General features: G+C 41.9%; 1 long non-coding RNA gene across 1 annotated transcript in view; it reads left to right on the forward strand.

Moving 5' to 3' along the window:
• The first annotated feature begins 15378 nt into the window (after positions 1 to 15378).
• LOC138829502 (uncharacterized) overlaps positions 15379 to 25852 on the forward strand; it is a 42837-nt gene continuing 32363 nt past the window's right edge. Inside the window, exon 1 of the long non-coding RNA XR_011372633.1 lies at positions 15379 to 15703. This is a non-coding gene — a long non-coding RNA (uncharacterized lncRNA). The remainder of the gene's footprint in view (positions 15704 to 25852) is intronic.

Genomic DNA, 25852 nt, shown 5'->3' on the forward strand with positions numbered 1-25852 from the left:
GCCGTGCTAATGGCTCACACCTGTAATCCTAGCTTCTCAAGAAGCTGAGAACTAAATATTGCTGTTCAAAGCCAACCAGTGCAAGAGGGTCCAAGAGACCCTTATCTCCAATTAACTAGCAAAAACCCAGAAGTAGAACTATGGCACAAGTGTTAGAGCACCAGTCTTGAGGGAAGAAGCTAAGCAAGAGCTTTAAGGTCTGAGTTCAAAGAAAGAAAAAAGGAAGGAAGGAAGGAAAGAAAGAAAGAGAGAGAGAAAGAAAAGGAAAAAGAGAGAGGAGGTGGTGAGGGAGGAAGGAAGGGAGGGAGGGAGGAAGGGAGGGAGGAAGGGAGGGAGGAAGGGAGGGAGGAAGAAGGAAGGAAGGAAGGAAGGAAGGAAGGAAGGAAGGAAGGAAGGAAGGAAGGAAGGAAAGAAAGAAGGAAGGAAAAGAAGGGACAGAACTATAAACAAACAAATAGTGGGAAAACAATTTAAATGTAACATTTTTACAGGTACAGTAGTAACATCAAAAAAATAACCATTAAAAATTTCATTTTTGAGAGTCATTGCTAACCTGGCTTTCTATAGCTTTCTGAATATATCACTCATAAGACAAAACCAAAAGGAAAGAATATGTCTTAAGACTTTAGTATCTGAATACTTTATCATAGTTCTGTTGCTTGGAAAACTTCATTTTGACAACATGAAAAGCTCTCTAATATTTTGTTTTGTCTTGTGTCTGTGTGTGTGCCAGTACTGGGGCTAGAACTGAGCTTTTTTGCCCAAGTATGGAACTTTTCCTTTTTTGTGTCCTCATTCTCCAAGAACAAATGGAGGAAAGGATTTCCAAATAGTGGACTGGTGTTTCAACCAAGTTCCCAGTCTTCGCAAGACATACCAATTTGAAACAAAAGGAAAAAAAAGAGAAAAACTTTCTACTTACATTTAAAGCCCGAGTTGAGAAACTATGGAAAGAATCCCTCCTGTTGGACATCTGTGAGATACCTTAGCAAATAAAAGCACGCACGCCAGTGTTTCTTTTCCCTTACTCACTTTTGTTGTAGTTGCTGTAAATGGCTTGGAACATGCAAAATATGCTAAACAAGAAACCCAGACCATACCTGAAGAGTTAGCAGTTGAAAGGCGCAAAGACACAATGGATTTAAAAGCCTCTTGAAGAACAAACAGGCTTTTGCTCCACAGATGCCAGGCAGGTCAGTCTGTGGCAGGCAAAGAGTTGGAGAAACTGCTTTAAAAACCTATTAACTAGGAATGTGGAAATGCAGGGAACAATCCAGAAAGGAAGGAAGGTGCTCACTCTTCAAAAGGTTTTTAAATGTGACCATACTTTTGTTGTCTTTTTGCTACAATAGAAAATGAGGATGGTGCACTGAATGGCTAGCCAGCTATAGAAGGTAGAACAAATAGAAGCTGAGTAAAGAAGTCAAGGCTGCTAGACACCAGTGGCTCATGCCTGTAATCCTTCCTACTTAGGAGGCTGGGATCTGAGGATCTAGGTTTTAAGCTATCCTGGGCAAGAAAAAAAAAATCCCTGAAACTCTTATCTCCAATTAAATAGCAAAAAGCCGGAAGTGGCTAAAGTGTTAGAGCACTAGGTTTGAGAGAAAAAGCTCAGGGACAGCATCCAAGATCTAAGTTCAAGTTTCACTACTGCCTCCCTCAAAAAAGAAGAAAAAAAATAAAAGAAGGAAGGAAGGGAAGGGAGGGAGGGAGGGGATCAAGGAAGAAGGAAAGAGAGAGAGCGAGAAAGAAAGAAAGAAAGAAAGAAAGAAAGAAAGAAAGAAAGAAAGAAAGAAAGAAAGAAAGAAAGAAAGAGAGAGAGAGAGAAAGGGAGGGAGGGAGGGAGGAAGGAAGGAAGGAAGGAGAGAGAGATCAAAAAGAAGGAAGGAAGGAGAGAGAAAGAGAAAGAAAAGAAAGAAGGAAGGAAGGAAGGAAGGAAAAGAAAAGAAAAAGAAAGTTAATTTGTGCATTGGTTAGGGCAAATCATAGCAATGATTTCTGAGATAAGTATAAAATGTATTGCCCATGCTCAATGCTCTATCACTCTTTCGCTCATACATTTTTCACAATCCCACAAATACTTGTCTATGTTGTCTTGGCTTCAGATATTAAGGAGTTACTAAATTAGCCAGCCTACAAACAGGAATGGAGAAAAGGCATAGAACTTAGAACTGAACAGCTGACAGCAGATTCTGCAGGTGTAAGCTGGGACTCTGCTCTGCATTTTCTATGTAGCAGTTTTCTCAGTCTGGCCCACTGTGGCCTGATTTCCTGGCCGCTGGAGCATAAAACTGAGTAATATGGGAATGATTTTCAGAAATCTTGTTCTATGATCCTATGAACTCTGCCTTTTCAAAAAGAAGCAAGCTCTTTCTGTGTTGAAACTGATAATGATACGCATTGGCAGCAGCCTGGTTAAGATTCTGATTTCATGTTTGGAAAGGAAAATGCTCTAGATATTTAAATTAGAAGTGATGTACTAACCTTCATTGTACAAAGAATCAGCCTCCTGAAATTGGTGTTAAGACATGTATGAGTGTGTGTGTGCGTGCGCACACGTGTAAATATATAAAGTATCATGGCAAATAATAAGGATATGACAAGAGGAAAAGGAGAGAAGAGAGATATAGGCTATATTGGCATGCATGTTTCTGATAAACTAGTTTGTCGTATCCTCTAATTATTCCATTTGCCAGTAATGGACACTCACTTCAACATTATGGTAATTCTTCCAAATTTTTCTAGCTGTAAGGTAGTAAGAATATTAATTGTACCAATTGGAAACATTTGATCTGAAGCCTTAACAAAACATTGCATCTGTAAAGGACATCAGGATGTTTTTGCCTGCTGTGGTAACACTAGATGATTGGATTGATTATAGGATAATTCATTTGATTTATTTGACACTGGGAAATATGCCCTAAAAATGTAAGTCCTTTTGACCAAGCTGTATCTTGATGTTGGTATTTGTAAGAAGAACAGAAAAACTAAGAGGGCTTGGATTTTTTTTTCTAGATAAACTACAGAAAGGACAGGTAAATACCTTCAATAAGAAATGGTTAAAATAGGAGCTAGAATTGACTAGATTTAGGATCATCTCTTTCTTTCAGGACTCCTTTAAGACCCTAAAATTCTATACTCTCATTTGTCCAAGGCCAGAAAGTCTATCATTTTGAATAGCTGAAAGATTAGCTACTATCAAAAACACCAGGCCAATGTTTAGCTTACATTGTCTTCTCTCATCTTTTCTGTAGGGATCTAAAATTCCTAGGAATTTTATTGGTAAATTCCATTTCAGAACACAATAAAATTAAAGAAACAGAAAAATGAATGTATACCGTAAGTCTAACTGTCATGTGTTTATAGGCCAGAAGACAATATAGAAATCTAAGTTATTTATGCTTTAATGTGACCAGCTAACATACTGTTTTCTTTTTAAAAATTTCCTTTGAGGGGGCTGGGAAGGTGGCTCAGTGGTAGAGTGCTTGCATAAGTCCCTGTGTTCGATTCCTCAGCACCACATAAGCACAAAAAGCCCGAAGTGACACTATGGCTCAAGTGGTAGAGCGCTAGCTTAGAGCTGAAGAGCTGAGGGACAGCGCCCTGGCCCAGAGTTCAGGCCCCATGACTGACAAAAAAAAAAAAAAATCCTTTAATGTGCTTATAATCAATAGGGAAGAAAAATGACATTTTAAAGACTGATTTAACTAGATCACTGTATCTCTCTAACCAATAGAACCTAAAAATAAATATATGTTTTTAAACAAATAATGCTTACAATAGGATAATGCATGACTAGATTTAGGAAGACAGACATAAAACTCAGCAAATATTCACTCATAAGTCCATGGGGATTATAGGGAAGACACTTAGGTGGCACAGAGGACACAGAATGGCCAAGATCTGTGCCTCTTGTTCAAAGGCTTGATGGCACAACACTAGTTACTCTGAAGCAAGAACACATTATTATCTGTCATTAGTCCATTTCAGTGAATCCAATTTTTTTAGTCATTTGTTTCAGATTTTGAAAAGCAGAAGGCTAGGGCAAGCCAAGGAAGCTACCTGGAAGGGCCTCGCTTGGATTAGGGCATTTAATGAAGGAAGAGGAGGGCAGTGAGCACCAGCAGGGACAGGCAATCGCACAAAGGAGGAAAGAGATGAGAGCGTCCTGACTGCACACTGCGTGCGTTGCAGAGGGCGGATCAGAGCCGCTTCTCACGCCAAGAAAAGAATTTTCAAACTTTAAAGTGGACCTTAATGAAGTACTATTCTTATTAGCCAAGAATAACGTCTTACAAACATCAAGATAGATACACGTAGATAAATGTGGCTCTGATCCATGTACAAAGCCCGAAGTCACGTGTGTCTCCTTATAAGCACCCACCTGTGTGAAGTTTGTTGTAGTCCAATCATTTTTTAAATAATCTTATTGTTATTATTAAGATGTTGGACAGAGGAGCTGCCATTTCATAAGTCAGGTAATGAGTACAGTTCCTTTTTAAACAATATCACCCTTCTTTTACTTCCCTCCAGGTCTACCTCCCATCCCTGTCCAATCCATCACTGCTGAAGTTTGCCCTTATATCTGATGTTTCAGAAGTCCTGATTCTACTATTCTGTTCCAAATGTTTACAACATAATAGAGAGAGAAAGGGTAGTTGGATGTGTATACATACATATGTCCATAAATATATGTATATATCTGCATATATACATATATATGTATACACACATGCACATATATATATATATGAAAATAGAACTAGGAAAATTCAGGGGATGGGTGGTATTGGGAGAGATAGGGAGAATTATGAAAGGGTTGATACTGATCAAGATGCATTGTACTGACTAACAGATATGTTGAAACCCTTTTATACAATTACTTAAGAATAATTTTTTAATTAAAAAAAACTAACAGAAAAAGCAAGAAGTCTTTTCAGGAGTCAAATTCATTGCTCCTTAAGGAGTCAAATTCATTGCTCAAATATTTTCCAAGTTTGAAAAATTGTTTGTCCTTCTCTCCCCCTTTAAAACTTCCAACTCTGATGGCTTTTTCCTCATCAGTGAAAAATTACAACATGGAGAAATATCAACTGAACACACTTCAACAGATTTCAAATATGTTATTTGCTTCGTGTTTTTAATGTCTTTCAAAGACTCATTTCTTAAAACAGATCACTTTGTTTAGGAAGGACCAATACTCTCAAGCCCTAAGTCTGAATTCTGGTAACAATATTCTCTTTTGCCCCTTCCCAACCTTACAGAAAGCCCTTTTTTCTGTCACTATCTATGGAACTGTTATTTTTTTTTCAGTCATCTTTATGTTTCTTTCTGAACCCAGCTGTCTGCCTTTTATGCCCATGTTTACCTCTGGACACAGATTATAAATATTGAAATTTGTGACTCTGTTTTTGAGAAGTATCTATGCCTACACTTTACAAGGTTATCCTGAGAAAGGATGGTATCAAACATCTCCAACTATTGCTCGAATACACAGCCATTTAATTCAATTCTATATGTGTTAACTGAATGCATTCAAGAACACAATTCCCTACTCCTACTGTTATGGAGCATTTTCTGTTCCTCTTCTTTATTAATGCTTTCTGTGGCAACATGGGAACTTTAGCTATCTGTGGTCTAGGCTGAGCTGCACGTTGGACAGTGAGAATGACCTCTGCCCCTACAGTTCTTCCTGGCAGTGAGGAGAATTGACAGCACGTTTTCAATTTCTCCCTTGTCTTTGCTTGAACATACTGGAATTGCAACCTCTGACAAAGGTAGCACCCCTTTTGTAATGGAAACAAAAGGAGTGTGTAATGAATTGGTTAAGATTACATTGCATGTTTAGATGATGAAATCCTACGGCAGCTAACTTCTTTCTTTTCTGTAGCCCGTCCTAGTCTTTCAGTGAGACATTATTGACTAGCATCTTTCCCAAATCAGGTTCTTTGGAATACAGTTTCGCTGCTTTGGGTTTGTTTTTGTTTTTTTTTTAGGCTAAAAACAACTACAGTACAGGCAAAGAGAATCACATAAGACACAATAATTCCCAATATCTCAATACAACCATTGTAGATGAACTGTATGCATGAGACACAAGGAATTAAGGGTACTTGTACTTAAATGAGAGGTGAACCCTAAGATGGAAGGACTACAACTTTCTTTGCCATTTCTCTGCAAAGTTGTAGAGCTGAGGAAGAGTGGAAAAAGAAAGGCTATTTGTAAATAACCACTCATAGAAGGTGCTGGTGGCTCACACCTATAATCTTAGTGACTTAGGAGGACTGGATCTGAGGACCAAAGTTTAAACCAGCCTGGGCAGAAAAGTCTATAACATTCTTTTCTCCAATTAACCACTCAAAAGCTAGAACTGAGGCTCAAGTGGTAGAGCACCAGCCTTGAGTAAAGAAACTAAGGGGACAACTCCCAGACCATGAGTTCAAGTCTCAGTACCACACAGAAAGAAAGAAAGAAAGAAAGAGAGAGAGAGAGAAGAAAGAGAGAGAGAGAGAGAGAGAGAGAGAGAGAGAGAGAGAAAGAAAGAAAGGGCTATCATAAAATGAAATTTTAATTTTTATAGAGAGACAATCAATTAATGCCACCATTGTGTGGTAAGCGCAAGTGTTTTCTATTAATAACAAATCACATAACTTTTGGTTGTACTAAACACCAAATTATTAGCCTCATTCTTCTTTATCCCTAATTTTTCTTCTTTTGCTTGTTATTTAATCTGTATTTTCAAAAACAAAATTATTTATTTTTTTGCTTTAAAGATGATATATACACAAATTGGTAGCAGAAAATATTTTATATGTCTGTTTTTCACAGAATGATCAGATCATTTATTCAACTTTTAGATTAAAAAAAGAGTTATATTCATCTCAATTAGTTTTTTGCCAAGGACTGTAACACTAATTTTACTCTTTCTAAAAATTAAATAGCAAACAGTTTATATAAGGTGTTGATAATTACCTATATTATTGTGCTACTGTGACAGATGCTAGCAAAAAAAAGCCTCAAATGCCTACAGCTGTGCACTCCATGACATCTAGCTTCCACTCAGACAGAAGGCTAACAGATGTTCTGAACTGTCACTTTGCCTAAATGTTTTTAAAATCTAAGGACCTGCTTTCTAATTCACCAGGGTCTGGTTGGGTCTCACGGAGGTCCTCAGACTTCGCATCTGTGACAATCTGATGGCACTGATAGGTTAGCCCTTGTGTTCGTGCTCTTATTTAGTAAATAGACTAGCTTTTATGTGGCTTGTGGAGTGAACACCGCTTCTATAGGTATATATGTAAAATCCTTTTCTGAAACGCCTAGGGATTTGAATTATCAGTAAATATGGAAGTTTGCTGTGATATGTAAAGGAAGGCTAAATTTTATGCACCTTGGAGGTAAAATGTGAACAGTTTTCATTGATGATTTCCAAAAGTTGTATTTGGGGGAAGGGGGGGCAAGTAATGAACAAAGTAGTGTTCTATTTTTTTATCTGCATTTTAACAATACCGCTTGTAACAATAACTATTAATTGTTCATCCTTTTAGAATAATAGAAGAAAATACATGCCATTCAGAAAATGTGCAGCACATCTTCTCAAGCTTAACACCTTAATATGTCCTCTTTTCACGCTACCTTCAGATCCTTCCTACAGAATTCCTGCCCCATGCAAAGTCCATCAGTACCTGATTTGCTGCTGCTCTTAATTTTAACAAGCTGCATTCCTGTAGTACATTCATTTAATAGTTTAAACATTCTGTTAACAATCCGGTGTTTGGCCTATCCTGTTTCTCCTCCATTCTGTACAGAAATATAACTCCAAATACTACATCTTTCTGGGTTTGTTTCTAAATTAGTCCCCACACTTAATTATGAGGATGAGAGGGATGCCTTATTCCTCTTTGTTATAGGCTAAGCTCTCAGTAATCCCAAACAAAAGAGCCAGTTCTGGAAGATATAGGATTTGCTAGCAGGATTATGGTCTCATAGATAATGATGTGCAGTCAGCAGAAGCGAAGCTTTATTTTAATTCAAATAAGCTAGTAAACAAACCACTGGCGAGTCTGCTGGTGAGAGGAACTGTCTGCTATTGCCACATTGGCAGCGAAATTATAGAAAATCTATTATACCCTGTTCACCATATGTTTAATTTAATACAAGATACAAATTAAACTATCCATAGTGCCTATTAAATTAACAATTCTTTTTACATTTGAATGTCTTAAAATAATTCCTATTGACCTATTAAAGGGTAGTTGTGATATAGGTGATTATCTAGGGGGAAAGGTAGTTAATAGAAAGGAAATAAATTTTAATTACCTCCCTCTCTGAGAAAATACAAATATAAATGTTCACTGGTTTGCAGTTGTTAATTGGGTTAATTAGCAGTCATGTGCTGTGTTAGTGCTATATTTTCCTCCCACCCTTTTAGCTTCTGAGGCTGCGGTTTTGAGACTGGTATTCCATTTGACCTATGTGAATCTAAACTCATGAAATCATAACTTGATTCAGCCTAGCTAGCCAAAGGATAGCCTTGGGCCAGATGCCAATTGAAATCTATATTTAGAAAATTGAATTTAAAGCTTAAGCCCAATTTTGGACTGGAAAAAGGCAAAGATTTGCATTCCTACCTCCAGTTCATCTCCCCAAGGCCAAAGATCCTATGAAAAACCAGAATTTAAGAAGCTATTTTTAACCAGGTGCTAGTAGCTCATGCCTATAATCCTGGCTACTAAGGAGGCTAAGATCTGAGGATTGTAGTTAGAAGCTAGCCCAAGTCTCACAGTCAGTGAGACTTACCTCCAACTAACCACCAAAAATCCAGTAGTGGCTCAAGTGGTAGACTGATCAGCCTTGAGTAAAAAAGCCAAGCAAGAGCACAAGGCTCTGATTTCAAGCCCTAGTACTAGCACAATCAATCCATCCATAAATAAAACAAGAAACTGTTTTAGCTGAACTTTCTGGCATGTGGCTATAATTCCAGCACTCAGAAGACCGAGGTAGGAGGATAACAACTCTGAGGCTAGCATGGACAATATAGCAAGGCACTGTCAAGAAGAAGAGAAGAGAAACAAAAATAAAAAGCTATCTTCCAGAAAAGGAAAAATGTAGGCTCTATAGGCAGAAGCAATTTTCTCCTGAGCTCACACCCAGCTAGCCACCAATGATGCTTACTTGAGTCCATTTGAGTTCGGTCTCTAGATTCCAGAAAACAGACTGTGTTTCAGGGTTAGAGTAAAATTTGAAACGCAGATCTCCTATTTTTCAGCTGTGAAGCCATCAACATTTAACCCAGCTGGATCTTCCCTCACTCTGCTAAATAATGGTGAAGTGTAATAATTCCAGTTTTATTGAATTATTATGAGAAGTAAATAAGAGAAAGTATCTGATAAATAATAGATACTAATTAAAGATTCGTTTCTTTCTCTGTCACTCCCAAGCGAATAAGTGTTGCTCTTTCTTCAAGGGAAAGAGAGTGGTTGGTGGGATGGAAATGGGAGAGGTAAATAGCAATTCTCCCTGGAATCAGTTTTCCTGGATCATTAAATCCTTTCTAGACAAACCACAAAAGGCACAATCCTTTTCTGTCAACCTGTGCTGCAGTACACACTGCCTGTCCTTGCGTCTGTGAAAGAGAGAAGTAGGAAATAATCACTTTTTAACTTTCTACACCCAGATCATCACTGGACCTACAACTGTGTTCATGGCTTACATAGTATGTAAATCTGAGGACAGAGAATACAAGCTCATCAAATTCAATGATATACCAGTCATTATAATGGTGCATAAAATAGACATGTGGGGAAAGATCCTCACTTCAGATTATTCTTGAAATCTAACAGGTGATACTACTGTGTGTGTGTGTGTGTGTGTGTGTGTGTGTGTGTGTGTGTGTGTCCATCACAGGGCTTGAATTCAGGGCCTGAGTGCAAAAATGCTCAAGGACAGCACTCAACCACTTGAGTCACAGCTCCACTTCCAGTTTCCCGGTGATTAACTGGAGATAGGGTCTTACAGATTTTCCTGCCCAAACTAACTTTGAATCCAGATCCTTAGGTCCTAGCCTCATGAATAACTAAGATTACATGGAGTCACCAGAACCTGGCTTTTATTTTTAATTAATATTTTACACACATGCAAAAAAGTTAATTTATCTTAAACTAATGCAAAAAGCACAGTAAAAGATGAGTGAAATTAAGATAGTGCTCTCTCTCTCTCTCTCTCTCTCTCTCCCCCTCTCTCCCTCTCCCTCTCCCTGCCCCCCCCCCTCCCTCTGGGGTATATGTGTATACGCCAGTATGTGGGCTTGAACTCAGGACTTGGGCACTGTCCTTAGCATTTTCACTCAAGGCTAGTGCTCTACTACTTGAGCCATATTTCCACTTCCCACTTTTTGCTGGCTAATTGAAAATTAGAGTTTCAATACTTTCCTGCCCAGGCTGGCTTCAAACTGCGATCCTCAGATCTCAGCCTCCTGAGTAGCTAAGGATTATAGGCATGAGCCACCTGCACCTGGCTCACGTGGTCTCTTTCTCTTTCTCTCCTCACTATCATGTTACTCAGAAGTTGAGAGGAAACCTTGGTATTTATGGAAATATTAACTACATGGATAAATTAAGAAACTGAAAAAAAAGATCACAAACCTCATGCCCTATTTTCAATGCTTAATGCTTTGAAACTAATGTTTTAACACATAAAATGATAATATAGGGTTGTTTGTAAAACTTTGCTTTATCAACAACCAAATTTAAAGGAATCTATTGCCTTTGCCTCGTTACCACACAGTTATAAAGCGTGCCTTTCCACCGTCCCTGTTGTCTATCAACATATAACAAATAGAACCCCGAGTTCTAGAAATATAAGGGTGGTAGGAAGGCCTTGCTTGTCCTTGAGCCTGCCCTCACAGTGATCACGCTTTCCAAGGCCCTGTCTTGCAGTCCCTTGCTGATTCTTGTTTCTTGACTACCATCCCATGTCCCTGCTTCCCCAAGGGACCAAGTTTCAGCTCTCCCTGGACGATCTCTCCACACATCATGGACTAAGAACAAACCCAAGTGGCCACACTATGTGCGGAAATGGCCACACTGTGTGCTCGGAGGGGAACTAAACCTTCCCAGAGTCGCTGAGGGATTTAAGCATAGGGAGCTCCTATCCTCCTCACCCACCTGCGAAGGCTTGTAGGGAAATGTGGCAGGAAAGCCAGAGGTTGTCGATGGCAGCAGGATCCAGGTTTTTATTCCTAGGGTACCTGGGTGGAGGAGTCTCCAACTCCAAGCCGGGTTGACTAGGCCCCGCGGAGCCTGGCCAAAGTGGTGCAGAACTGTGCTTGCCGGCAGAGAGAGAGAGCTCCTGGAAGGGCGAGAAGAGGTAGGGGTGCAGTTTTTAGGGGCAAGAGGGAACCCAGCCTGGCGGCCTCCAGCCTCCACTTTTCGAGGCCAGACACGTTGGAGAAGGCTGCCTGTCCACAGGGTCCAGAGAACCCAGAAGGCTGGGCTTTGGGGGAACCGATGGACCAGCCTCAGCTCTGGGTGCTGGGTGTCTCGGGCTATCACTCGCTACGGGGAGGGAGATGAGGGAGGCTAGAAGGCCGAGGTTCGGGTTAGAGGTTTATTTAAGAGGCTCTGCAGAGCGAGGTGTGCAGGTCTCTCTGCACGCGACGCACACACGGTTCGGTTGTGGAATCTAGACTTGGGATTGGAGCAGCGTCTGGGGGCGGGGGGCCGCGGGTCGGGTCTTCAGGTGCTCGTCAAGTGGGGCGTTGGGTTGCTTTGTTTGGGGTCTAAGTGGATAATTGGATCGAGTTGGGCCAATTACTTGTCCTCAGTCCCGGGGCGTGTTTTAAGGCATCCTCACTTCTGACTTTGCTGCAGATGTGGGAAGCCACAGACCCTTTGATCTGGCGTTGCGGCTCCTCGGATTGGGTGCGGGTACGGGGTGCGGGGTGCGGGCTGAGGCGCCTGAGCTCGAGATGATCCGCCCTGCCCGCGTGCATTCCCCATCGAGACCCGAGACCCCCAGACCCCGCGCCCGCCAGCAAGCCGAGCCCGGGCCCCGACAGCCGAGCCCCGCTTCTTTCCACGTGGAGGGGTGGGTGGCGGCGGCGCATTGGCGGTGATTGGTTCCTTAGGAGAGGGGGGCTCCAGTTTGACAGCCGTGCCATCCCCCTGCGAACCTCCAGATCTGTGTGGTCCTCCGCGGTTTGCAGGAAAACCCAGACCCTGGTCGAGCGTATCGTGTTTCCGTGTAAGCAGCCTCGGCGGTTGAAAACGAGATCCCGGGGGCCGCTTTTGCTAATCCGCTCTGCCCGTGGTGTGCTTAAATCCTGTCTTTTAAAATCTCCTCTCTTCGCTCTACTTTTGTTGGTTGTTTCACTTCCTTCTTTTCTGCTTTCTTTCCTCCCTCCCCTCCTCGACTGCTCTCCTGAATGGCTCGTGCAGAATGGCACACACCTGCACCCCACTCTTCCCCAGGAAGGCATGCGTTCGCAGAAAGGAGGGAGGGGGTCAGTACGGACTGCAGTGCTCCTTTGAACAGTGACATTTCCATTTCAGTCACCTATAAACATCATAAATGGAGTCTCAAAAAAACTGATTCTGGCTCTTCCTCCCACCGGAGACAGGGCTGCAGATTCTCCTTTGGGCACACAGAAAATTGTCCTCCCCCACCCCTTCAAGTCCTCCTCCCCACCCTCCTCGTCCTCCTCGTCCTCCTCGTCCTCCTCGTCCTCGTCCTCCTCCTCCTCCTCCTCCTCCTCCTCCTCCTCCTCCTCCTCCTCCTCCTCTTCTCCTCCTTCTTCCTTCTTGTGTTCCCAAGGCAGTTTGTCAAGTTGGTCCTTTCTCTGACATGACACTTTATACATTAGTTAAAAGTTAGTCTTCTTCCAATATCAAGTAGAATGCCATTGCTTGACTGGTTTTCAGGTGCTATACCTAAAAACAAAACAAAGCCAAAAAAAAAAAACAAAAAAAAAAACTAGTCTTCTTTATCCCTCTCAAGAGACTGAGGCCCACAGATCTTAAACTCCCTTAGGACTAGGCCATGCCCCAGTAAGTATTCATTTGCTCATCTGGACTCCCTCCAGCTACCCACTGAGGCCTTCCTATCTTACAGTCTCAAGTCTAGCCCAGAACAGTAGTTCAGATTTGTCTTGCAATCCATTGTAAGAAGAAAGAGAGAGGGGGGAGAGGGGGAGAAAGAGTTATCAAATTGGAGTATTCTTCAATCTTAATACTAAATATGTATATATGTGTGTGTGTGTATATATACATATATATATATATATATGATAAAGGAGGCCAGAAGGAAACCCTCGGCTGTTTCAGTGGTCACACTTTTATGAAGACACTTGACATCCCACAGTTGCTTGGGGAAATGTTACTACCATGAACTTGAAAGTTTGCACAATGCTCCTCCTCCTTTCCCAATGCCCTAAGTAACAAATGGCACTGGACCCCATCCAGGAAAGGGCACTCGAGTTTCCTCTCAATTTTCCCCTTACCTCCAACACTCACAAAGGCACAGGGTTATGAAATGACTAACTTTTTTATTTTTAGTATTTCTCTGACTTTCTTTTTTGTGACTGATATTAAACTGTTTATCTTAAAATACACAATGAGTTGTTGAAAAACAAATCACCAAAAATGGTCTAATTTCCTATTTTGTTGCCTTTGTTGCCTTTCTTCTTCAAGTTTTATAGGAAAAGCTTTCCTGGGTGATCATCTCCCTTCCTAAATGATGTGTTGTAAACCAATAACATCATTTTTTTTCCCAAGGGGACAGTAGAAGTTGCTATCAGCTTTGTTGAGACACTCATTTAAATGTTGATCTTTCTTTTCTAGGGAAGGTTTGTGGGAAGAAGAGGAGGAGGAATTTGAGCAGAGATGGGGATGGGGCAGAGGTAGAGAACCCATTGAAAACTTTTTTTTTTAAGATGAAAGGCATTTCTCCAGACTATTATCTTGCCACAAATAACAACATACAGAGCAGAAGTCAAGAAAGTGGATTGCTTGTCTTTGTGGCCTATTGGAGGCCCAGAGAACCTTGGCACTAATTCCTACAGAAAGGTAGACAAACCTAGTCAGAAACTAACAACTTCCCCTGCAGTAACCCCATTGGGTGGTGAGGGCTTACTCAGAGTTGACCTGGAGCCTCAGCTGGCTTGAGGTATAGGGGACCCCAGTGAAAGGAAACTGCAGGATTGTGAGGGGAGCAAGCCTGTGGGACTTGGGGAGCTGCCACTTGTAAGTGACCACCAGCCCATCCCCACTTCTAGCACAGCTACAGCCAATGAGTCAAAGCTAGCAGAGGGATGAGTCAAGGAGGAACAAAAGTAGGCCCTATTGGATAGCAGAGACTCACCTTTAACTTGTTCGACTCACCCTGGGCTCCATCCTAGGTTTTTCTAAAACTGGAGACTTTTAGCCAAAAGGAGGGTGAGCATGACCTGAAAATAGGCCTCACTCCCGCCCCCCACCCCCAACACACACAGCCCATCCAGCCTGCATACACTAGTAAAAGCTCACAGAGATGAGAAGAGACATCTCAGATGAAAGAGGTCCAGCGCTGTGTGTCTGGCTCATCCAGCTGTGTATGGCCAACCAGGGAGCTGGGGGGAGAAAGAGGAAAAGCCTCCTTTTCCTCAGTCACTCCAGCTGAGGCTGCAGTCTCTCCTACCCTCCCCCCCCCCATGCCCCAATCAGAACCAAATAGAATTGAAACTCCGTTGCATTTGCCTGTACTGAGCCTAACAAGTCAGAATTTGATAAGGTTACTGCACCACTGATACAATTGTGGGTTTTTTAAGCTTCCTCCAACAGACAGATGTTAGAGCTGATTAAGAATCGGGGAGAAAACCTGCAGCTGCACCAAGGAATAATCTACTGGACAAATATTTTAATAAAAAAATATGAAGAGATCAGCCCGACCTTGCAAGGTCTTCTGCTTAAAAAAAAAAATCTTTATCAAACCCCTATTCTATGGCTTTAATAAACAGAACCCATTACCTCACGCATCTTTTGTTGGCCCCTATACAAGAGAGAACAAAATGGTTATTCAGGGGAACGCTTTCGATTTTTATTGTGGGTACCCGGCACAAAGAGCCGTGTTATTGTATTTAAAAGAACCATCTGTAGCAGAAACAATGGCATCAAATTATCTTTGAATACCCACTGAAAAAACATAAAGCTTTTTTTTTATTCTTCTTCTGTGCGGTGGGGGGACAGAGCAGTGTTAGGATAACTGACTTTTTTGTTGTTCTCTGGGTGCATTCTTCTCCCCCTCTGTCTCCCCCTCACCCTCTCTCCTCTCTCTCCCTCTCCCTCTCCCTCTCCCTCTCTCTCTCTCCCTCTCTCTCTCTCTCTCTTTTAAAAAATCAGCCATTTGGGGTTTTAAGCCATAAACGATTTTTCTTGTTGCAGGGGATTGCTGTGCAAAGCTAGGCTAGGTCTGGAGGCTGGTGTAAGGCGATGCGGGTGGAGGCAGGAGGCTGATGGAGAGGGAGACTGGGGGGAAGAAAAGCCGAAATGGATTCGCGGTGCCTGGGATAGAGGACGAGAAGGGGAACTGCTAGCTCCTTCAACTCGTTCTGTCCGGTGAGAAGTGATCAAGCCTGGCTGACAAGAGGCTCAGGGAGCCCTCACGTACTTTGCTTTTTTACCTGCCAATCAAACTGCTACAAGACAACACCCTGATCTGGCATGGACATGTAAGTAGCTTGGAACCCAACTTTGACATTCACGGCTAACTCACTCCTCCCCATCCCCCCCAACACACACACACACACACACACACACACACACACACACACACACACACACTCACCTTCTCTCATTCCGCTTTCCTTCTTTCTGTCTTTTTCTTTCTTTCCTTTTTTTTTGACCTTTAAGGGATCTGGAAATATACTCTGTGTGGCAGTCATTTAACACAGGGAGGCTTAAGTCTAAAAGCATTAAGTTTGGGAATTAAATGCTAATTGAGATTTCTTTAACAAATGCAGAAATGAAATGATGTTATTTTATTCTCTTGGAACAGTTTTAGTACTGAACCTAAATGCTAAGGGTATCTGTGTCTTTCTTTTCTCTATTTTTGTTCTTATAAAAATGGAGAAATAGCTCTATGGAGTCCCCAGAGATAAACCCTATGAAGAACATTTCAGGCTTCCATCTTTAAAATGTTAAACTAGCATTGCACCCCTACAAAGAGTCTTCTCCAGACCCAGTGTGGCTGAGAATGAGTGATTTGAGTCAAGAGGTATATATCATTCGTGGAGTTTCTGCTATTGCAACCGTCAGCTTACTATTTTAGGTTGGTAAGGGGTGGGAGGGCGCTTGCAAAAAAAAAAAGAGAGAGAGAGCAAGGGGGCCATGGCGAAATCTCGTTCTTTATGAGAGACTGACATAGAAAGAGAGGGAAACGCAAGGGGGCAGGATATGCAGGAAATATTACCTGAGAGGAGGAATTACAGAGCTTGACGAAGCTGGAAGCTGAGAGGGCTTCTGTGGGATTGGGGAGGGGGGAAACGATGGGGGGGGGGGGGCTTGCTCCCTGGCGCCCTCTAATGGCAACTTGGGCGATGTTTTACTTTCACAATTCTGTGCTGAGAAGGGCAGCTGGGTTTTTGTTGCTCTCGCTAGAATTTTTTTTTTCCCCTCCAAAAACTAAAGACTGTGAGTTGAGTAAATTGATTGTTTGCAGCTCGGAAACGTATGTCTATGCCTTTAAAATCATCCATGCTCTCTCTCGACCATCACCCTCCTCCCACAACTCTCTAAGTCTTAGACTTTAGTAGAGGTGGAGAGGCAAAGGGCAAATTGATGTATGGATGGGTGGTCCACACCCAATTGGGAGAATGGGATCCATTTCCTACCTGAGCCACTGTTCTGACTCTCCTGAGTGGGATGTGGAGGATGATGTGGAAATTGCGTATTCTGACACTGACTCATTATAATCCAATTTAAAGGGGCTTCTTGTAAACTATGTTATTTCGACATGTGGTGGTCAGAGGGCTGTCCTTCATGCCTCCTTTTTCTTTTCCGTTTTTCCCCTCTTTTTCTTCTTTCTTTTCTTCCTCTTCATTTTTTCTGTTTTTTTTTTTTAACTTTTGGTAGATAAAGGTTAATCTTGGGCTGAATGATAGAGCTATGATTGGCAAGGGAAAAGGTGTTGAGGGCAGGTCGCGCTGTCTTATTTACAACCCACTGCTTGCTGTCGAGTCTTTGTGAGGACTGGAAGGCTAATTTAGTGCACCACAGAGTTAAAGGACTGGTAATGACTGCTAATTTTATTTCAGCCTCATGCATCCCCGACTGCTGTAATTAAAGACACGCTATTTAAATACAGGTGAAGCTTTTTTTTTAAGGTGGGGGGGTGGATTACAATTTTATTTAGAATTCTTCTCTTACTTAGGTGCTATACAATCCAACATCACACTCAGATTATTATTGTTGCTGTTCTTAGTTAGATTTGCCTCTTATCATTTATACCTGGCTTTGAAAAATCCCAAGTATGAAATGTCTCCATCCCATAAGAGCCCCTGTTTAAAGAAAGCAGGAGAAAGGGAGGCAGAAGAGTAAGTATTTAGGGGCATTTAAATATTTGAGTTTCTTCCCCCACCCCACCCCCTTCAAATTAATAGAAGGGCCTTTCGACATAGCTAAAAATACTTGAAATTTGGGACAGGGTTAACAGGCCAAGGGGATCAGTGCCAGCTTTTAAAGTACTTCTAAAAAGATCCTGTGAGCAGATGGAAAAAATATATTTTTTAAATTAAATAATTTGCCCACACACACTATAGCTGCAGTATTAAAATTTTCTCAACCGACAGGAGTTTCTTTATAAGAACATCAAAGAACAAAAAGCTCTACAGTTTCATAGTTGGTTAAAATTGATAACACCCCCCCACATACACACACACACACACACACACACACACACACACACACACACACACACACACACACACACAGAATTCAGTCTTTAATCTCTTTGTATCCAGGAAGACTAAAGCTCTGTACTCGACCCCGCGCGCGGCTCTCGCCTTCCGGGGCTGGAACCCGGCTCAGATGAGAAGCGACACTGAGCCGCAGCGCAGGTTCGTGCCCAGCGCCCCCTGTCGGACACAGTAGGAGATGCAGAGCTCCAGTTCAGGAAATCGCTAGAATCTTGCTTTAGGGTTAGAGAAAACTCTTTATTACCCTCGAAAAAGGAAACGAGGTGTCTACACCAGTTTTTCTATCCTTACAGAATAATATGATCTTAATTCGATAAAAAAAACTAAGCACTCTTTTAATTCCATTTTTAAAAGATACAATCTTCCTCTTCCTCTTCCCTTCTTCCTCTTCCTCCTCCTCCTTTTCCTCCTCCTCTTCCTCACTTTCCTCCTCCTCCTCTTCTTCCTCCTCGTACTCTTCTCATCCTAGCCAACCCCCAGCCCGGTTTGAGTTCTGGAGACACACCTTTTACAGGTTGTGCGATGCTAAAGGAAAAAAAAAAAAAACTGGCAAGAGAAACAGGATAAAAATGAAGAACCAAGCAAAGACTACTTCTCTCGTTTTGTCCCCATTTCAAAAGAATAAAATGAAGATGCTCTGGTTGCTGTTTTGACGTTTTCAGTAATGTCTTCTGAGGTCCTGCAAGTATTGCAAAAGTCTCGGCGTGAACAAAATAATTTGCTCCTAGTTACTTATTTTCCGAGTGATATTAAAAGTCTAGTCTCTGTTTCCAAAGCTTTCCTCCTCCAGAGCCAGTTCTGCCCAGCTTTTCACCTTCCTGGCACACGGCTAAATCTCATAGATTGTCTAGAAAACAGGTGTCTGGCTTTTTTTTTAATCCCAGTGCAAGATTTCAAAGAAGGTAAAATCAAGAGTATTTCCCCTGAAATTCAGCATTTCGATCAAGAAAAGAAACTATCCTAGAAAAACAGGAATCTTTTTTGTTTTCTTCAAAAACTAGCTGTCTGCATAGGAAAGAGCTGTAACTTTCTTTGGTCTGAACTACTGGGCAAAAAGAGCCTTTCAGTCTATCAAAATGACCTGTCCTCTAAATTTGAAATGATAGCAAAGTGTGTGTGTGTGTGTGTGTGTGTGTGTGTGTGTGTGTGTGTGTGTGTGTGTGTTTAGTCGTTTGAAAATCAAACAGAAACTATTATTGTGCTAAATAAACAAAAGGAGGAGTTCAGAGATGTACTTAGAATTTTAACTTGAGCTTAAGGCTTGCCTTTTTTTTTTTAAGTTTACCTGTTGACGAAAACTAGCTTACTTTTCCAAATAGAATGGCTTTTTTAAGAATAGTTCATATTATAGGAAATGAAAGCTTTATATTGCCTTTGTGTTTTATTCCCACTACTTCCTAAAATTAGCGGCTCTGGGGTTATATTTTCAGGGGACCTGCTTCTCTTGGCGATAGAACATCTTCTCCAGGTTTTTGGCTCAGGTTATGTTTGCTATTTATTTTTTTATTTTTACTCTAGTAGGTTCAAATGCAGTGGCGGGTGGAGAATCATAAAGCTCGATCCAGAATTCTATCGAAGTGGCAGGCACGCAGGATTCCCTGCCTCGGTGCCCCATCACCGTCCTGTGCCCTAGGTAGAGGCCGATCTCCTCTGGCGACTCTCAGTGGGGCGCTGGCTGGGTACCCTGCGCGGGCTGGGCGGGTTCGGACCCTGCGCGCGCTGACGAGCCAGCTCCCACGTCCCCGCAGCGCTCCCGAAGCCCAGCGGGTGGGGAGACTGAAGCCCGCCGCCACAGCTTAGCGACCTCTCCGAAAGGGTGCACTTGCCTATTGCTGGGATATAGAAAGAGGAATTTGCGATCGCAGGGTCATCCCCTGCTGCTCTCCAAACTGTGGGTGCTCGCCCCCACGGAGGCTGGCAGGAGGGAGGAGCCGCACCTGGCTAAGGGCCGGCTGCGAGCGCCTAACTTTCCCAGGGACCTGGCGAAGGGACAGCCCCACCCCCACCCCTAGGTGGAAGGAGGACCGAGCCAGTGGGTGGCCTGGGACAGGGCCTGCCGCCCAGCACCCCGGGTGCTGTGTGACTTCGGTGGTCGTCAGTGGCCTGCGTGAATCCCACCACCCCAGGAGGAAAGCGACGCTTACACTTTTGGGGGTGCTGGGGGAGGGGATCCCGGGGGCCGGGGCGCCTGAGGGGCACAGCTGGCCAGCCACCCCGCGGTGCTTCTCTTCCCCAGCCACCCTGCACCCTTTAGGGGCGGGGTGGGCGCTTTGGGTCTCTGGTCCCAGCCCGCGCGGGGTGGGGGGGGTTGGCTGGTGGCCCCTGCTTTGTAAATAGCCCGGCCTGCCAGATTCCGTGGGCCTTCCAGGCCGCTGGGCCAATGCAGTTTAGGCCCTATTGCAGCCATGCCAAGTCTCAGCCGCCTCTGCCTCTTCAGCCCGCTTTCACACCTTTCCTGGTGAAGCCAGGAAGAGGAAAAACATTCTCAACTCCAGCCTATAGAGCCTGGAGCTTGGCAAGGTTATTTGGAGATGGGGGTAGGGGTGTGATTATTCAGAAGACCAAGCAAGATTTAAAGAGGGAGTTTCTTCATTTGGTTAAGTTTACTCCTTTAGATTGTGCTTTTCATTCTGGAGAAGCTTTTAATTCCAAAGATCCAACCCAGAGACAAAGGCACTGAGGAGAAAGCCTGGCTGGGCTCGAGGCTCCCGACGCTACTGCCAGGCCTTGAGTCCTAATCCCAGGCCCAGCAGCTACTGTGGGTTGCTGAAGGGTGTTGAAACCACAAGTACAACTTGACACCATTGAGCCCACAGTGCTTGTCAATAATCTGTGAATTAGGTGTAGAGATTGTCACTGTAGATCATAACAGTTTCTGAAGGACTCATTACAGCCTATCGTGTCAATGATCTCCAAATTAAGGAGGGGGCGTGGGGTAAGAGGGAAGAGGAGTGGGAAGAGCCAACAACAACAACAAAAAAAAAAAAAAAGCAAAGGAGAGGGTGTTGAAGGGAGATAAAAGTCAGAGCCCCAGCTCTGAAGGAGCCTTTAAAGATTATCAGGCCAGTGATCAGAGAATTCCTTTGGGATGAGTTTGCAATCCCAAATCCATCTTAGCCAGAGCTGGAACAGGGGCGCTAGGGGGCAGAGAGAAGTGGGCCTCTGGGAAGGCTACTTCTCAGACATTTCTTTTGAGGCCAGAAGAGCTTTTAGAAGAGGGCTCCAGCTATCTATGGGAGGCCAAGAGGATGCCAGCCCTCCCAGAATGGGTGTCCACTTTGATTTCCAGCACTTGGCCAGGCAAGCCACAGCTGCACATCTTTAAGAAAAAGTGCTAATAGTTTTATTTAAGGTTGACAGTGACACCTCCCCCCTCCCCCCCCAAAAAAATGGTTTTCTTTTAACTTCTTTTTGTGACCCAGGTGAAAAGCGGTCTTCCTTTTCCTTTGATAGTAGTTCTGTCCCTAACACATGAAACAGATCTTATCTTTTTCCCCATCTTGCTTTTGGGGATGTCCATCTCTGGCACAGTCTTCTAAGAGGTCTGTCACTTGTGGTTTGTAGTAGGTCCAGTTGTACTTGAGGAAGGAGAGCTTGTAATTGACACAGGAGTAATATATCTCATAGATCTCCAGAAGAGAGAAGACTGTATTCCATCTCTGTATCTTGGAAGGGTCCAGAATGAGGCAGAGGGGTCCTATTTTTTCTACATTGCCATTGCATCTACCCCAGCCCACAATTATGCCCCTTGATGCAGATCAGAGAAACACTTAAGGGAGGATTAGTTTTGTGTTTCCCACAAAAGTTGTCAAAACTCAATGAAATGATCACAGTTGGAGAATTTAAAACAATCCTCTCCCCTAAAATGTGGATGACAATCCTAACCACTGGAAATTAGAATTCTGAGGAAGTCCTGTCTCTTTGCTGTGATTAATGGCACAAGACACTGTGGTCAATCAGAGACATATGCATTTGGACTGTTAGCAGTGATTAGAGGCACAGAAGGATTCAGAGTTGGGAGAAGGAGGAGTACCTGAAGTACCTGATGATTTTTTCAACTCTCTTCTAATTTTTATAGTCCAAATCATAGACTCACAGTGCAACTGAAAACGTCCTGTGGCATCTCTTTACTCGTTTTTACTTTATTGTTTTTTTAAAAAGATAATGTTTTAAAACTAAGTCATTTAATGGACAAATTAGAATCTTCCCTGGGCAACAACTTCAGCATAGGAACCAAATTTTATATTAAAATTGCATGATAAATCAAGAAGTGGAAATGAAGCTGTGAAATATGACTTCCTTTTTTTCCAGGAAACATTTGAGCTAGCATATCTACAAGATATACAAATGTATGCAATACAACAAGTAATGTGATTGTTATGTACAGCCAAGGAGACGAGTGATTATGCATTACTTTTGTGGTTATAATTTAAAGTCAGAGGAAAATACATTTAGTTTTCAAACTACTGGATTCTTTGGGGGGAAAATGTATTTATTTCATCAGTGAGAATTAGATGAGAGAAAGAGGTCTGCATTCCTTAGGTTTCAAGGGTCCTTACAGCTCTTGAGTGAAATGATTTGGTGAAATTGGGTCTGGATTGAGACGGGCGTTTGTTATCCCCTTGTTCATTTGTTATGCTTAATACCACTTCTGGAAATTAAAGACAAGGTACAGGAAGAAAAAAAATATGATTAAGCAATTTGAAATTACCGATCTATCAAGCACCATATGCGTGTCTATGCCTCCGGAAATAGAAAGAGATACAAGTGTGTGTTTGTTCTTTGTGTCAGCTAGAAACATTTATTATAGTTCCTGTCAATAATCCTTCACACTCCCAAAATCTGACAAATTTGACATGAAAAGAAAAGGGGTAGAAATGTAGATGAAAGAATTTCTACAGTTTTGAACATGGTGTTATAAAAAAAAAATTTAAGGTGGCCCCTCTGTGATTTCTTGTGAGGAATCCTTCATAGGCTAAAGGAAGTTTAGACTAATGCAGTTTGACTGAGGCACAATTGAATTTTTAAATTTTTTTTTGCTCTAAGTTTTCATATTTAACTTATCTATGTATATTTCCTGTTGATTATTTTTAGAAATTCTGCTGCATTTTTCTTAGGGGAAAGAATTCCTCTAATGCATTTCTTTACTTTCTTCATTTATCTGTGTTTGTTTCTTAACCTTCATGAATCAAACTTTGGTAATTCTAGAAGTCTCATGGAATGCTCCCGTTTGGAGTGACTGAGAATTTCTGTGACTTACAGAGGTGAGGGAGACATTTTAAACCTTTGTTCATATCAGTGTCCTTCTGCTGTAATCCTCGGTGCTCTGGTCTTAGGAGGTAGATGTAAATAGAATCTCAGCACCATTCCCCAAAACACTAAGAATTTTCTCTTTATCTTTGGCTCTTAAAAATCAGAACTTTCTTGTTTTGCAGTTTCTGTACTTGGTTTTTCAGTTTTATTGGACTTACAGAGCACATTACTGGTTTGTTTCTTCTGCTGCTATGAGAACTTTCCATGGAGCTTCCAGGAAGGATAGGAAGGAATGTTCAAAAAGGAAGGAAGGTTAAAACACACACACACACACACACACACACACACACACACACACACACACACACACACACACACACACACACACACACACACATTTATTTGGCCAAATCTGACTCCTAATATACTTAACCAGTTCTAGAATTAGAAAAGTCCTTCTGTACGTTTTCTTCTATTTTCTCTCATCCCCCCCCCTTACGTAATGAAATTAAAACTTTTGGAGCCCACAGTTGACATTTTTCAGAAAATTGAGTTATCAAGGCAGTAATTATTTCACGGGGAGATAAGACTCTCATGGCCCTAACTGTCAAATAGGGCCCTTTTCAGATTTTAATTACAAAATAAAATGAGTCTGCTCTTCCTCGGAATGGTTGGTGAGTGGTTAAACAGAGCTTTCCCCCAATACTGGTGGTCGTCAAACTCGGCTAATTAGCAATGCTGAGAAATTCCAGTTAACAAGGACATTCTCCAAGACTCTGCAGGTTCCCTGCCGTTTGCCTTCATTTCCATAAGAAGATTAAGAGAGGAGGGGAACGCACTCAAATGCAGATGCAGAAAAGGAGCGGTTTTTTAACAAGCATCATAATAGTAAGATGCTTGGCTAGTTCTCACCTAATTACTGCAAGTTAAACCTCTATTTGCCACTAAGCAGAAAAAATAAGTCTACAGTGCTCTATCTCCACAAAATTGTTGGCTTCAGATACACTACTTGAGGAGGCATAGGGAGAGTTTAGGAGAGAAAAAAAAAATCAATGGGAAAAAAAGATTATTAAATAAAATTAAGTTACACTTAGCAATGGAGGCTTTTTGGCTAAAGCCAATATTAGAACAAATAAATTCCGAATGTTCCAGGAGTATGCATTTTGTTCCTGATTACCAATATTGCTCTAAAAGTGTGTCGCTTTTTTGCTTCCCATGAAGGCAAGTGTTACATTCTCTTTAGATTAAGCACTTCCAATTTTTATAAATGGTGCCAATGGCAACATTTTCAGTTCTCGGAGGATGAAGCACCCTATTCCAAGTCTTTTTTTTTTTTTATTGTCTAGTAGACAGTGGTGAACTGTAGCCATCTATTATAAACCTTAAACAGGATTGTTTCTGTCATCTGTTGGGATTATTTTTATAGTTATTATATTTAGGGGCATTGATGGGGCTGGGTTGAAATTGAGTAGTCAGTGATCAAATTTTTTTAATGAATGTGAAAAAATTGTTTCAGCTATCACCATCTTTAATCTTCTTTTCATAGCACATTATTATGCACAAACTTCAGCCACTGTTAGTTTATTGCCTTGATAAGTACGACAAGCTTAATTAAAATAAAGCTGTAAATAAACGCAACCAATGATAACACAATTGTAATGTATTTCCATAGCTTATTTATAGGCAATTAACAAAAGACCTAGCCAGCCCCTTTCCCCTCTTAAATGCATTAGTATAGAGCTCAGGCTGACACACGCATCTGAGAATGTGTAAACGCTTTTATTTATCATCCCAAGGAAAAAAATCTGCACGTATTACTATCCCCTCCCCTTGTAAAACAGAGAGATGGGTTTAGAAGATTTGCTTCTATACCATCCATTGTTAATATTTATTTTAATAAATATACACCACCATTAGCCATTCCCACCCCTCTTTTTTTCTTGAAGCTTAATTATCCAAAAGCTTCTTTTTTAAGTTTTCAGAATAATGCTATTAAGCACCGACCACTACATACACAATCATAAAGTGAATGCTTAGATTGCCCTTTGTGGCTCCTGGACAATCATAATTCATTCATATGTTGAATCTCATAATTTGTACCTATTTTTTCCCTGTAGTTCAACCTCCCACTTATCTCGAGGTTGTATGTACATTTCTAAGTTAAGCAAATTAAATTTGATTCTTATGATTTGGTACCACTGCTTATATGATATGTTAACTTTTCTTTTGTTTAGATTATGTGTAATTAGTTTGATCTTCCATCCCCCTCATTTTTTTTCCTTCTTACTTTAATTATTTCCACACACCTTCTTTTAAAGGTAAAAGCAACAATCTTGGAAAGGCAAATCCACCAGCAGGGGGCGCACCAGCCACATCCCTGAAACCAGCTGCGAAGAAAAGTCGGTGGCCGCCTTAAATTAAACCCTCCAAATTTTTTGCCACCTTTCCCCCCCCCCCCCCTAATCTCCCGAGATACGTGTTTAGCTTAACATTACACCTCGGATATGCAGAAAACACGGTTTTATTTTCAAGAGAACATAATACATACGCGTTTCGAAAAGGCCAGTTTCCTCCTTTCTAGTTCCCAATAACTAAAACAAGCCATAAACTTAAGGGGGGGCGGGGGAGAGAGAACTTGCAGAGGGGAGGGGG

This window comes from Dipodomys merriami, unplaced genomic scaffold (assembly GCF_024711535.1).
Source record: "Dipodomys merriami isolate MVZ:Mamm:240054 unplaced genomic scaffold, mDipMer1.0.p SCAF_173, whole genome shotgun sequence".
NCBI classification, from domain to species: domain Eukaryota; kingdom Metazoa; phylum Chordata; class Mammalia; order Rodentia; family Heteromyidae; genus Dipodomys; species Dipodomys merriami.